This window comes from Budorcas taxicolor, chromosome 15 (genome assembly GCF_023091745.1).
Source record: "Budorcas taxicolor isolate Tak-1 chromosome 15, Takin1.1, whole genome shotgun sequence".
Taxonomy (NCBI): Eukaryota; Metazoa; Chordata; class Mammalia; order Artiodactyla; family Bovidae; genus Budorcas; species Budorcas taxicolor.
In genome coordinates, this window is record NC_068924.1 from 47,908,742 (window position 1) to 47,922,339 (window position 13,598).

A 13,598-nucleotide genomic window follows, 5' to 3' on the forward strand; every position below is an offset into this window, starting at 1 on the left:
AAAATCCCATGGGTTTAGAAACCTGGTGGACTGCAGTCCATGGGGTTGCAAAGAGTTGGCTATGACAGCATGCATGCAACTGATTTACTAGAGTATGCAAAGTATTCATTATATACCCACATCTATATAACAAAAACAGCAGGTGTATATGGTACAGATATTTAGATTCCCTTCAAACATACTTTTGCAAAAAAATTTTTAGTCAGTTCTCTCCAGGTGGAATAAGATGTAGTATATATTCTCAGGATTTCCAAATGCAAGATCAAAGAAGCAAAGGGAACTCAAGACATGTTGACAAGAGCTGCCCAAGCTAAGCTGTAAGGAATTAGCCAATGCGTGTTGAGTTGCCCTTTGGGAAGCTGTGACACAGAGCACTCTTTGTAGGAAATTGTATAAAGGAAGAGAGTAAGAAGTAGCTGTAGGGGAGCTCTCGACAGAGGGTAACATTTATCTCTCCTCAGTATGAGACAAACTCTCTATCTTCCCAATATACAAAATATTTTCTCTGCAAATTTTTTATGCTTTTCCTTTTCTCCAGGTGCCATAGGCACAGGGCAGGTCTGAAATTTCATCTTGCAAGATCCATTGGTTATTCTTATTCATAAACTATTAGAAGTTTGAGAATAATAACTATATGAAGTAGAAAGAAAGTATATAAGATGATTGTAAAATATACATGTTTGTTGGAAAAATTAAGAAGCTATATTTTAAACCTCAACTAGGAATTTGCTATGTCTTATGAAAGTGAAGTCACTCAGTTGTGTCCAACTCTTTGTGACCCCATGGACAGTAGCCTACCAGGCTCTGCCATCCATGGGATTTTCCAGGCAAGAATACTGGAGTGGGCTGCCATTTCTTTCTCCAAGGGATCTTCCCAAACCAGGGATCGAACCTGGGTCTCCTGCATTGCAGACAGACGCTTTACCGTCCTTAACCGTATAGCCTCAGGGCATATTTATTCTCTAGAAAGTGACTCTGGAGAAAGAGGTAGCTGGTGACAACAGGAAGAACACTTTGCCCCAGGTCACTGGGTGGAGATAAGGGAGCTCTGGAATATTGACACCCCTACCCACCACCCCCAAGGAGGGAGACCTGATCCCTTTAGAGAGCAAAGCATGAGGGTGGGGGCGGCCTGATGTCATCTGTTGGCGCATTCCCTACTTCTGCTGGGTTCTAGCCCACCTGCCATTTTCACGGCGTCCATAAAGTGCCATTAGCAACCACAGGAGTTGGGGAGGAAGGGCTGACAGCAGCCCTGGAGAGGAGAGGGCTGTACTGTGGGCAGGCGGTCCGACTCTTCAGACCCCGGGGCAGCCAAGCATCCTGCCCCAGGCCCTCGCCTGATCCCCGCTTCCCAGGGGAGCTTCTCCTCCCTCATTCCGTTTGGCCCGGCGCCTCCCCCGTGTCTCCGCTGGTGCCCTGGGCCGGGTCCTCCAGCCAGTACTGGTCCTGCATGTACTGCTCCACGTCCGTGCTGCTGTCGGGCTCTCTGTCCTCAGGGGGCGCTCGGAGGCTGCTGGCCACCTGCTGCTCCCACTGCACCTCCACCAGCCGGTAGAGCTCCATGGCTGTCACGGCGTATGCTTCGGACGAGTGCCCGTGCTGGCCCACCTGGATCTTCTTGTGCAGCAGCTGCAGGGCCAGGTCCTTAAGAGAGACACGATTCCGGACGTGGAGCCCTGGCTGGCTGAGCTATGTCCTAATTAGCCCCAACTGTGCTTAAATGGACAGAGAAAACATTTAACATCAATTAAAAAAAAATTTTTTTTAGTTACTTACATGGAAGAGAACTGCTGCAGACTATCTAATGAAGATAACATCATTGCTATATTCCCCATGATTGGAATATAAAAAATGAACAAATTAATTGTTGAAAAAATAATGACTGGTATCTCTTGGAACTGCCTGTCACATGAATTATCTGATAAAACTCTGAGAGCTAATCATCAATTATTAAGCAATTAAAGAAATATAGAAAATGTATTGAATACTTTATAAATATCTCATATTTGTCATATGTTAAAATTTTAATTTTTTTTTAATTTTAGGTAAGCAATATAAGCTTAGACATATTTGGTCACTGAATACATCGTTAGAACGTGGCATAACTGGGATTTGTAATGAGGTAAATTTGAATGAATTCAATGTTTTTAAAAAGTATTTTGCTGAATTCTCTCAAATGCTTTCAAAAATTAGAAGAGGAAACATGTCTTAACTCATTTAATAAAGCCAGACAAAACATTACAAAAAAAAAATTAGAAAACTTATGAACATAGATACAAGAATCCTTAACAAAATACAATCTGAAGCCAACAGTATATTAAAAAAGATTGCACACTGTGACTAAATAGTATTTATCTGAGGAATAAAAGGGTAGCTCAACATAAGAAAATCAATCAGTGTAACATAATTACATAAGTACAACATAACAATAACAACAAATCACCTGTGCTCACCTCAATTGATACCCAAAAATACCTGGACAAAACCAAAACTTTTATGAAAGTAACATTTATCACTTTCACAAAACTAAGGATAGAGGGATTTTTTTCAACATAATAAAGGTCATCTATGAAAAACCTGTTGCTGTTATTATTGTTTTTCAGTCGATAAGTAGTGTTCACCTCTTTGCGATCCCATGAACTGTAGCATGGCAGGCTTCTCTGACCCTCACTATTTATGAAAAACCTGTAGCCAACATCATTAACAGATTTTTTTTTGTACAGTTCTGTGCATTGTTGCCACCTTATCTTAATCTCTTCTGCTTCTGTTAAGTCCTTGCCATTTTTGTCCTTTACTGTGCCTATCTTTGTATGAAATATTCCCTAGGTAACTCCAGTTTTCTCAAAGAGATACCTAGTCTTTCTCGTTCTGCTGTTTTCTTCTATTTCTTTGCACTAGTCACCTAAGAAGACACCCAAATACAACCACAATTTGATGCCATTTCCGCTTTGGCTCAGGTTTTTCATTCTTCATACAGCTGTTTCTCCACTCTGCCCTAGTAGAATACTGTGCATCTACTTATGAAGGCTTTCTGTTCTCTGGAACTCTGCATTCAGCTGGGTGTATCTTTCTCTTTTTCCTTTGCCTTTCACTTCTCTTCTTTTCTCAGTTACCTGTAAGGCCTTCTCAGACTATCACATTTCCTTGCACTTCTTTTCCTTGGGGATGGTTTTGATCATCACCTCCTGTACAAGGTTATGAAGCTCTGTCCTTAGTTCTTCAGGCACTCTATCTACCAGATCTAGTTCTTTGAATCTATTTGTCACCACCACTGTATAATTGTTAAGGGATTTGATTTAGTTCATAACAGAATGGCCTAGGGGGTTTCCCTACATGCTTTAATTTGAGCCTACATTTTGCAAAAAGGAGCTGATGATCTGAGCCACAGTCAGCTCCTGGTCTTGTTTTTGCTGACTATATAGAGCTTCTCCATCTTCGGCTGCAAAGAATATAATCAATCTGATTTCAGTACTGACCATCTGGTGATGTCCATGTGTACAGTTGTCTCTTGTGTTGTTGGAAGAAGGTGTTTGCTATGACCAGCTTGTTCTCTTGGCAAAACTCTGTTAGCCTTTGCCCTGATTAATTTTATACTTCAAAGCCAAACTTGTCTGTTATTCCAGTTATATTTTTGACTTCCTACTTCTGTATTCCAGTCCCCTATGATGTAAAGGACATCTTGTTTTGCTGTTAGTTCTAGGAGGTCTTGTAGGTCTTCACAGAGTCATTCAACTTCTGCTTCTTCAGCATTAGAGGTTGGGCACAGACTTGGATTACTATTATGTTGAATGGATTGCATGAGAAACAAACCAAGATCATTCTGCCATTTTTGAGATTGCACCCAAGTACTGCATTTCAGACTCTTGAGTATGAGGGCCAGTCCATTCCTTCTAAGGGACTCTTCCCCACAGTAGTAGATATAATGGTCATCTGAATCAAATTCTCCAATTCCTGTCCATTTTGGTTCACTGATTCCTAAAATGTCAATGTTCATTCTTGCCATCTTCTGTCTAACCACATCCCATTTACCTTGATTCATGGACCTTATATTCCAGGTTTCTATGTAATATTGCTCTTATAGCATTGGACTTTCACTGCCAGATACAACCACATCTGGGTGTCATTTCTGCTTTGGCTCAGTCTCTTCATTCTTTCTGCAGCTACTTCTCCACTCTACCCTAGTAGAATACTAGGCACCTACCAAACTGGGGGTTCATCTTTCACTGTCATATCTTTTTGCCCTTTCATACTGCTCATGGGGTTCTCAAGGCACGAATATTGAAGTGGTTTTCCATTTCCTTCTCCAGTGGACCACAATTTTTCAGGCCTTAACTAGCAGGGACATGCCCTTCAGCTGCTCAGCATAGCTGGATGACATGCCTGGCGCCCTGGCTGTCCCACTGCTGGTCCTCACTGAGCATTTAAACTTTCACTGGCCATCAGGAGTCGGTCAATGTGTGGCCAGGGGTCAAGGTAGAGGCCCTTCTGGTGTGGCTGGGAAGGGGGCCCAGAGAAGGCTGGAACTGAAATTGGATGATGCCCAGGAATAGAGGGTACCCTGGCCTCACCTCTGCCATTGGACATCCTCAAACCGATCCATTGCCCAGGAGTTGCTGGCTACCCTGGGGCCCATCCACCATCAAGTTGTCACTGTCCACCATGGAAAATTTGGAAATAGTGTCAGATTTTGTTTTCTTGGGCTCCAAAATCAATGCATATAGTGACTGGTTTAGTCAGTAAGTCATGTCTAACTCTTGCAAACCCATGGACTGTAGCCTGCCAGGCTTCTTTGTCCATGGGATTCTCCAGGCAAGAATACTGTAATGGGTTGTCATTTCCTTCTCCAGGCGATCTTCCCAACCCAGGAATGAAACCCAGGTCTTCTTCATAGTAGGCAGATTTTTTACTAACTGAGCTATGAGGGAAGCTGCAGCCCCCAAATTAAAAGACACTTGCTCCTTGGAAGAATAGCTATATCAAACCTAGACAATATTTTAAAAAGCAGAGACATCACTTTTCTAACAAAGATCTGCATAGTCAAAACTATGGTTTTTCCAGCAGTCATGTATGGATGTAAGAGTAGGACCATAAAGAAGGCTGGGTGCTGAATAATTGATGCTTTTAAACTTTGGCATTGGAGAAGATTCTTGAGAGTCTCTTGGACAGCAAGGAGATCAAACCAGTCAATCCTAAAGAAATCAACCCTGAGTATTCATTGGAAGGACTGATGCTAAAGTTGAAGCTCCAATACTTTGGCCACCTGATGCGAAGAACTGACTCATTGGAAAAGACCCTGATGCTGGGAAAAACTGAGGGCAAGAGGAGAACGAGGCAACAGAGGATAGATGTCAGATGGCATCACTGACTCAATGGACATGAGTTTGAAAAAACTCAGGGAGATAGCGATGGAGAAGCCTGGTGTGCTGGAGTTCATAGGGTTGCAAAGAGTTGGACATGACTTAGCAACTGAAAAACAAGAATAGCTAACATCATACTCAATGATGAAATACTGAAAGCTTTCCACCTAAGATCAAAATTAAGACTAGAATGCCCATTTTCACTACAGCTTCTCAACACTGTACAAGAAATTCTTGCCAGGAAAATTAGAAAAGAAAAAGGAGTAAAACATCCTAATTGGAAAGGAAGAAGTAAAGCTATATTAATCCACAGACAACATAATTCTTTTTTTTCCTTTTAATATATATATTTTATTGAAGTATAGTTGACTTACAATGTGTTAAGTATACAGTAAGGTGATTCAGTCATACATATACACATATATTACTTTTCAGATTATTTTCCATTATGGGTTATTACAAGATATTGACTATAGTTCCCTGTTCTCTTTTTTTATTATTTGTATATATATTTTTTTAATTTTTATTTTTACTTTATTTTACTTTACAATACTGTATTGGTTTTGCCATACATTGATATGAATCTGCCACGGGTGTACATGAGTTCCCAAACATGAACCCCCCTCCCATCCCATATCATCTCTCTGGATCATCCCCGTGCACCAGCCCCAAGCATCCTGTATCCTGCATCGAACATAGACTGGGGATTCATTTCTTACATGATAGTATACAGGGTGGGATGATTTGGGAGAATGGCATTGAAACATAATTCTAAATAGAGAAAAAAGAATCCACAAGAAAGCTACTAGAGCTAATACTTTCTGCAAAGTAGCGATCATAAGATTAACACTAAAAAATCAGTTGTGTCTCAATACACCAGCAACAAAAGTTTGAAGAGGAACCTAGGAAGGTAATTCTACTTTAATCCCATATGAAAATAATAAAATGCCTAGAAATAAATTCAATCAAGGACATGAACCAAGGTATGACCTTCACAAGGATTTATGTTTTGGTTTTGCCCTCATCAGGCTCCCTTGTCCTTCCCTGACTGCACATCCTCAGTCTACTCAACCATAACCTTTAGATGACATAGGAAGACTGTAGGAGCTGGAGAGGAGAGGAATTCTCTTCCCCAAATTCGGATAAAGATTTCTGGCAGTCTTTCCCTTGAAATGATGTGTTATGGAGAGGCCTATGGGTATATTTCACAATGGTTGCCCTTCCCTTCCCTTTACCAGAGATACAAATTTATCTTTATTTTATATCTATAACATGTCTACGTTTATGAAGTAAAAAGAGATATTGTGGATTACCTGGGAATGAGGTCTATTGCTTTAGAATTTTGGTTGAAAATAATAAAGATATAGATAAATCAAAATTAAGCAACCTATTAGTTTAATTACACAAAGGCAGTCTGTGAAAGACAACTTCAGAGATGCAGCCTGACTAGCTGAGTAATAGAATGTCAGACCAGAAAAGAAATACAGGATGGAAGTTAAGCCAGGTCCTTCCCCTCTCCCATACACATACACATTCAATGATATATCATTCCTTTTCTCTGCATAGTTTTGCATGACTGTTTTGTTGTACCTTATCTTCAGATCTGCTGATACACCTGAGTATTAACTGGTACCCCATTAGGGTGGAAGATCTAATTCACAATGAGGAAAGTATGCATTGAGTAACATTGTGCATAGGCATGAGGGGTACTGATGCCTAAGATTATTCTCTCATTCCTTAATTCTCTCAATAGGAAGGTGATATAACTTAGTTCAGTCGCTCAGTCACATCCAACTCTTTACAACCCCATTGATTGAAGCATGCCAGCTTTCCCTATCCATCACCAACTCCTGGAGCTTGTTCAAACTCATGTCCATCAGGTCGGTGATGCCATCCAACCATTTTAAATATAACTTTAGGATAATAAATTTATCCAAAAATAATCAAAACCCAATTTTGATTTCTGACTTGTATTTCTGACTTGTTCCAGGTTTGGCCATATATACAGTGGCTATAAGATGGCCTTTTTTTTTTTTTTTTTCTAAATTGAGAAAAGCATTAAAAATTAGGAAAATAGAAACTGAATATTTCCCACTGATGATATGAGAAAGTGGGATGGATCACTGAAATCAGCTGAAATCACTGAAATCATCAGGGAAATGCGAACCACAATTACAATAAGATATTACCTCACACTGGTTAAAATGGTTATTATAAAAAAGAAATGGCTAAAGGGTAGAGAAAATGGGAACTGTGTACACTATGGGTAGAAATGTAAATTAGTGTAGCCATTATGGAAAACAATATAGAGATTCCTTAAAAATTAAAACTAGAACTATCATATGATCCAGTAATCTCACTTCTAGGTATATAGCCAAAGGAATTAAAAACATAATTATATATATATTTAAAAAATTTAACTGGAGTATAATTGCTTTACAGTGTTGTGTTAGTTTCTGCTATACAACAAATCAGCTATATACATATATCCCCCCTCTCTTGAACATCCCTCCCACCCCTGCATTCAACTCCTCTAGACCATCAAAGAGCAGCAAGCTGAGCTCACTGTGCTATACAGCAGCTTCCCCCTAGCTATCTATTTTACCCATAGTGAGTGAAAGTTGCTCAGTCATGTCTGACTCTTTGTGACCCCATGGACTATATAGTCCATGGAATTCTCCAGGTCAGAATATTGGAGTGGGTAGCCTTTCCCTTCTCTAGAGGATCTTCCCATCCCAGGAATTGAACCAGGGTCTCCTGCATTGCAGCCAGATTCTCTACCATCTTGTCTCAAAACTTAGCTTTGTGGAAAGAGTTTTTCTACATTACCTTAAGACTTGGGGTTACAAGCCTTGTCTCAACTCTTAGCCTTTCCCTATGTTCCTTGACTCAATTTAATTGTCATTTAGAGAGCAACAATGTATTTCACTACATAAAGAGTATTCTCTGTAAGGATCAGAACTGCATAGATATTAAGAATGTGTGCATACTTAGTTGGTAAGTCATGTCTGAATCTTTGTGACTCCATGGACTATAGCCTCTCAGACTCCTCTGTTCATGGGATTTTCCAGGCAAGAATACTGGAGTGGGTTGCTATTACCTTCTCTAGAGGATCTTCTCAACCCAGGGATAAAACCTGTGTCTCCTGCGTTGGTAGACAGATTCTTTACCAGTGAGTCACCTGAGAAGCCCCAAGTAGTAGGTGCTGATGCAGAATTCAGGCATTAAAGATGAATCAATTTTTCTTGGTGATTGCTTAGGATTTGGATTCTATCTACCATTACCTTGCTGGCAACCATATACCAGCTATAGAAGATTTCTATCTCTCAGCTACACTGGGTAGGTCCTTTACTTTGCTTGATGCTTATCTATTCGCCCACCCCCATTCTACACACACAAACACATAAACACATTCACACAGAGAGACACACACACAAGCACAGGCAATTTACTCATAGTCACACACACACTCACACATTCAAATAGCAGCTTTCTTACTTTCATTCTGATCTTATTCCAGTTGTTTCTTCCTTGGGAATTATCCCCAGAACACTTGATGTAAAACATTATCCTGTTCTAGGTCTTCTATCAAGACACATTTTCTTCGTAATATTTAGCTCTATTTGCATCTATCTTGTTCAAGACACATCACTGTAGCAACAATTTTATCTATTTTAAAGACAGGCATAATGTGAATATCTATAAATAATGGTCTTCAACAGTTATTACTTTCTTAAAAATATATTTAAACAAAAGTCTGGGTTTAAGACTATTTCATTGCAGATAAGGGAACACCTGAAGCCGCCTCATATTGGAAATTTTTTAAAAATCAAGATTTCAAGGGAGACTTTAACCTTTGCAGATACACTGATGGAAGACATACTGGACCTCTAAATGGGCTTCCCTGGTGGCTCAGACGATAAAGAATCTGCCTGCAGTGTGGGAGACCAGGGTTCGATCCCTGAGATGGGAGGATCCCCTGGAGGAGGGCATGGCAACCCACTCCAGTATTCTTGCCTGGAGAATATCCATGGACAGAGGAGACTGATGGGCTGCAGTCCATTAGGTCACAAAGAGTCAGACACAACTGAGTGACTAAGCACACACACAGGCCTCTAAATACTCAAAGTTTTCTTTACCACAGCAGAGTACTTACCCTGTTTTTTCCTTTTTCTTTATTATTTGTGTATTTACCATATGCTAAAACACTCAGAAACTGACTGACAAAATCAGCAAAAACTGTGTGCCAGTCCTGCATTCACTCTTTATCATTATAAATAAGAGTATTCAGGCAAGTTATTATTTTCCCTTCTCGAAGATGCTATATATTTATCTGGAAACCAGGCATAATAAAATTTGATATCCCAATTTTACAGAGTTGAGGGGATCTTACAGATAAAAGCATGATTTTACAGTAAAGTGAAATACAACTTCGAAAGATTACACCTGTATATAGCTATCTTCAGAAGAGTAGCAGTATACATCAGGGGAATATTATTGGAAAGCAGTTGAATACAAGAATATGTATCACCAGACACTTTAGTTTTCACTACAACTTTCAACTCTAAGTCAATGGCTGAAGAAAACAAAACTAATGAGTAACAACAACAAAAGCCCCCAGACTCTGAATGTTGAATTTTGTGAATCTTCAAAATTCAATTGTTCTTACCAGCTATTTGATCATTTGAGTTTTCTAGAAAGTTTCTGACTTGGTTTTTGTTGAAGAGGGGTTGAGAAATACTTTAAAACAGCATAATTTTCTACTGGGTTCTGGGAAGAAGAAGTCCAGAGTAGAAGATACATGAATGGCTGCTAAAAGATCCTTGAGGTCCAGAGGGGAAATATAAGGAAGAATGGATGATAGTGGTTCTGGTCCCAAATTATGGTGTACAATGAGGCTCCCATGACATGATTCCTTGACAAGTTCTTATCTTTTCACAGTTACTTGAACCTCATTAATAAGATACTGGTGAATGTCAAAGGTCTAAAAGCTTCATTTTAATTCTAAGATATTTTAGTCTGAGTTTAAACTCACACTTGAAGAGTTATGTTTCAACATTTATACAAATCTCTGCTTAGAAATTTGAAAATAAAAGACCAGCTATGTCCAGAGATGGAGATGAGTTTGAGCAAGCTCCAGGAGTTGGTGATGGACAGGGAGGACTGGCATGCTGCAGTTCATGGGGTCACAAAGATCCAGACAGATCTGAGCTACTGAACTGAACAAGAGCCACTGGCAAGAGTCTCAAGACAGGCTTATTAATGTCACAGATAATTCTGAATTTCTTTTGTTACTGTTGTTTTTATTATAAATTATCCTAAGGGTGCAATTGAAAAAAGTTGCATGGGTTCTTAAAATTCCATGGTACTAAACTGCCAATGTTAATTTCATTATTTGATGATTATATAGTTACCTAGGAGGATATCTTTGTTTGCAGAAAAAATACACTACAGAATTTGGGAGTTATGAAATATCAGATAGCAAATTTGTTCTCAAATATATTGAGAAAATATTTTTTATGCTATACTTGAATTTTTTCCATAAAAAAGGCTAAGTGAATATGTCTTCGAGGAAAAAAAATAAATTTAAATAAAAATAGTTATCAAAGTTTTCATACCTAGTATTTGCCAATAATTACACATACAAAGAAGAGAAATATTTAAGTATTTTACATGTAAATGCATAATTAACTATGTAGAACCAATAAATAAGTGAATGATTTAAAATATGGCATGTTTTACAGCATTTTAAAAAATATTTTTTTATACAAGCTCTTTATATTATTTCTGTCAGACAGGAAATACATTTCTCAGGGAGGCTCAGCTGGTAAACAATCTGCCTGCAATGCAGGAGACCTGGGTTTGATCTCTGGTTTGGGAAGATCCTCTGGAGAAGGGAAAGGCTACCCACTCCAGTATTCTGGCCTGGAGAATTCAGTCCATGGGGTCACAAAGAGTCGGAAATGACTGAGTGGCTTTTACTTTCACAGGGATTCAGAAAAGAAAGAAATTTTTACTGAGGAATTCAGTGAAAACTGAAAGTAAAATTTAGGAGAAATGGGCCTCTGTAAACATTTGTGTTGATTTCAGACTGAAATGAAGGTAAAAATTCTTCAGAATTCTGAGACACTATTTTCCCATTGAATGGTCGTGTTTTGCCTTCTCCTTAGTGCAGTGAGTCTTTCTCTAAGACTAGAAAAGACTTGTGAACTCTGGGGAAAATGCTGTTATTCACCCATCCCTCACAATCCTGGGAAATATTAAATATTAGCTTGGAAGAGACCACACAGAATCTCTCACTTGCATCATCCACCCGAGAGAACAGTGGTCTCCCAGGAGCCTGGGTTCACTCCACCCACACAATCAGTCCTCTACGTTCCTTCCTCATAAACCTGAGCATTCTGACTGCCTGGGCTCAAGGACTAGGGATGAGAGTGTGCAGATGCCTCTGAGGAGCAGCAGAGCAGGACAACACAGTGCTCTAAATAACTGTAGTCACTGCAAGCTGGTGTGGTGTGTGTGCTGCCAGTGGCTCAGAGAGACTGAAAGGGAATGAAGTTTGTCCATAAATTGAGTTTATCTAAAACAGTCAGGACTTTGATTTGCTTCTATAACCTCGGACTTCCCTGGTGGCTCAGACAGTAAAGCATCTGCCTACAATGTGGGAAACCTGGGTTCGATCCCTGGGTTGGGAAGATCCTCTGGAGAAGGAAATGGCAACCAACTCCAGTACTCTTTCCTGGAAAATCCCATGGACAGAGGAGTGTGGTAGGCTATAGTCCATGGGGTCGCAAAGAGTCGGACACAACTGAGCAACTTCACTTTGACTTCACTTTCTATAACTTCTGAGACTAATACCAAGGAAGTTCCCTGTGAAGTCGTCTTGTGCTGGAGTTCCTTCTATAGTATACAGTTTCTCTGGAGATCTACAATTAGCTTTACCTGTGCTACATTCCAAGTAGCTCTGTTATATCTGACTGTTCTCAAAGGCAACAGACAGTTTAAACAAAACTGTAAACAAACATTTATCTTATTTTGGAAATTACCTTCAAATATTCATGTCTGCTTCTTTGCTTTCATTATCAACTCCTCGATATTCATTCTTGCAGGGTTACCTGACCTAGAGCAGTACTGTCCCTGGTTTTCAGTTTCCTTTTCCTTGATCTATGCTGTGGTTTCCCTCAGAAACTGCCTTGTGCTGCATGTGATCTATACTGAGCAGAGCCTGCATGAGCCCATGTTCTACTTCCTGGCCATGCTGGCCCTCACTGACCACAGTGCACACAGTGCACACAGTGCTGGGGATCCTTTGGGGGCTCAGCCAGGAGACTGCCCTAGATGCCTGCATTGCCCAAACTTATTTTGTTCATGGACTTTCTGACACAGAGCCTGGAGTCCTTCTTGCCATGGCCTTTGATTGCTTTATAGCAATTTGCAGTCCTCTGAGATAAACATCAATCTTGAATAATAGAAGGATCATTCACTTTATGCTATTTTGATGAGAAGTGCTTTGTCCATTCTTCCCATCATCATTCATTTGAAGTTCTTTCCTTACTGCCAACCCCACATTCTCTTTCACTCGTTCTGATTGTATCAGGACCTACTCCAGCTGGCCTGCTCAGACATCTGCTTCAACAATGTCTAAGCCCTGGCTCTGGTGATTTGTATCATGTTGTTGGATGCTGTCCTTATTCTTGTCTCCTAAGTTTTCATCTTGCATACAGTGCTGGAAATAGCATCTCAAAAAGAGAGACTCAAGGCTTTGCATACCTGTCTCCACATCGGTGATGTCCTGGTTTTTTATATTCCCATCATTGGTCTTACCATGGTATGCTGTTTTACAAATCATCTCTCACCTTTAGTTCATGTCCTTATGGGCAACATTTATATTCTCTTTCCACCCCTGATGAATCCAATCATCTACAGTGTAAAGATCCGGTAGATTTGAAGTAGAATGAAGAAGTGGTTTTCCGTGAAAATGTAATACAAACTTTGGATTTTACTATATCAGTAAGAATATTTTAAGGCATCACCCTAATACCAAAACCTGACAAAGATGCCACACACAAAAAAAGAAAATTACAGGCCAATATCACTGATGAACATAGATGCAAAATCCTCAACAAAATTCTAGCAATCAGAATCCAACAACACATTAAAAAGATCATACACCATGACCAAGTGGGCTTTATCCCAGGGATGCAAGGATTCTTCAATATCCGCAAATCAATCAATGTA

General features: G+C 39.7%; 1 pseudogene; it reads left to right on the forward strand.

The window, feature by feature from the left end:
- The first annotated feature begins 1,580 nt into the window (after positions 1-1,580).
- On the forward strand, positions 1,581-13,344 carry LOC128059887 (olfactory receptor 51V1-like; annotated as a pseudogene).
- The last annotated feature ends 254 nt before the right edge of the window (positions 13,345-13,598 follow it).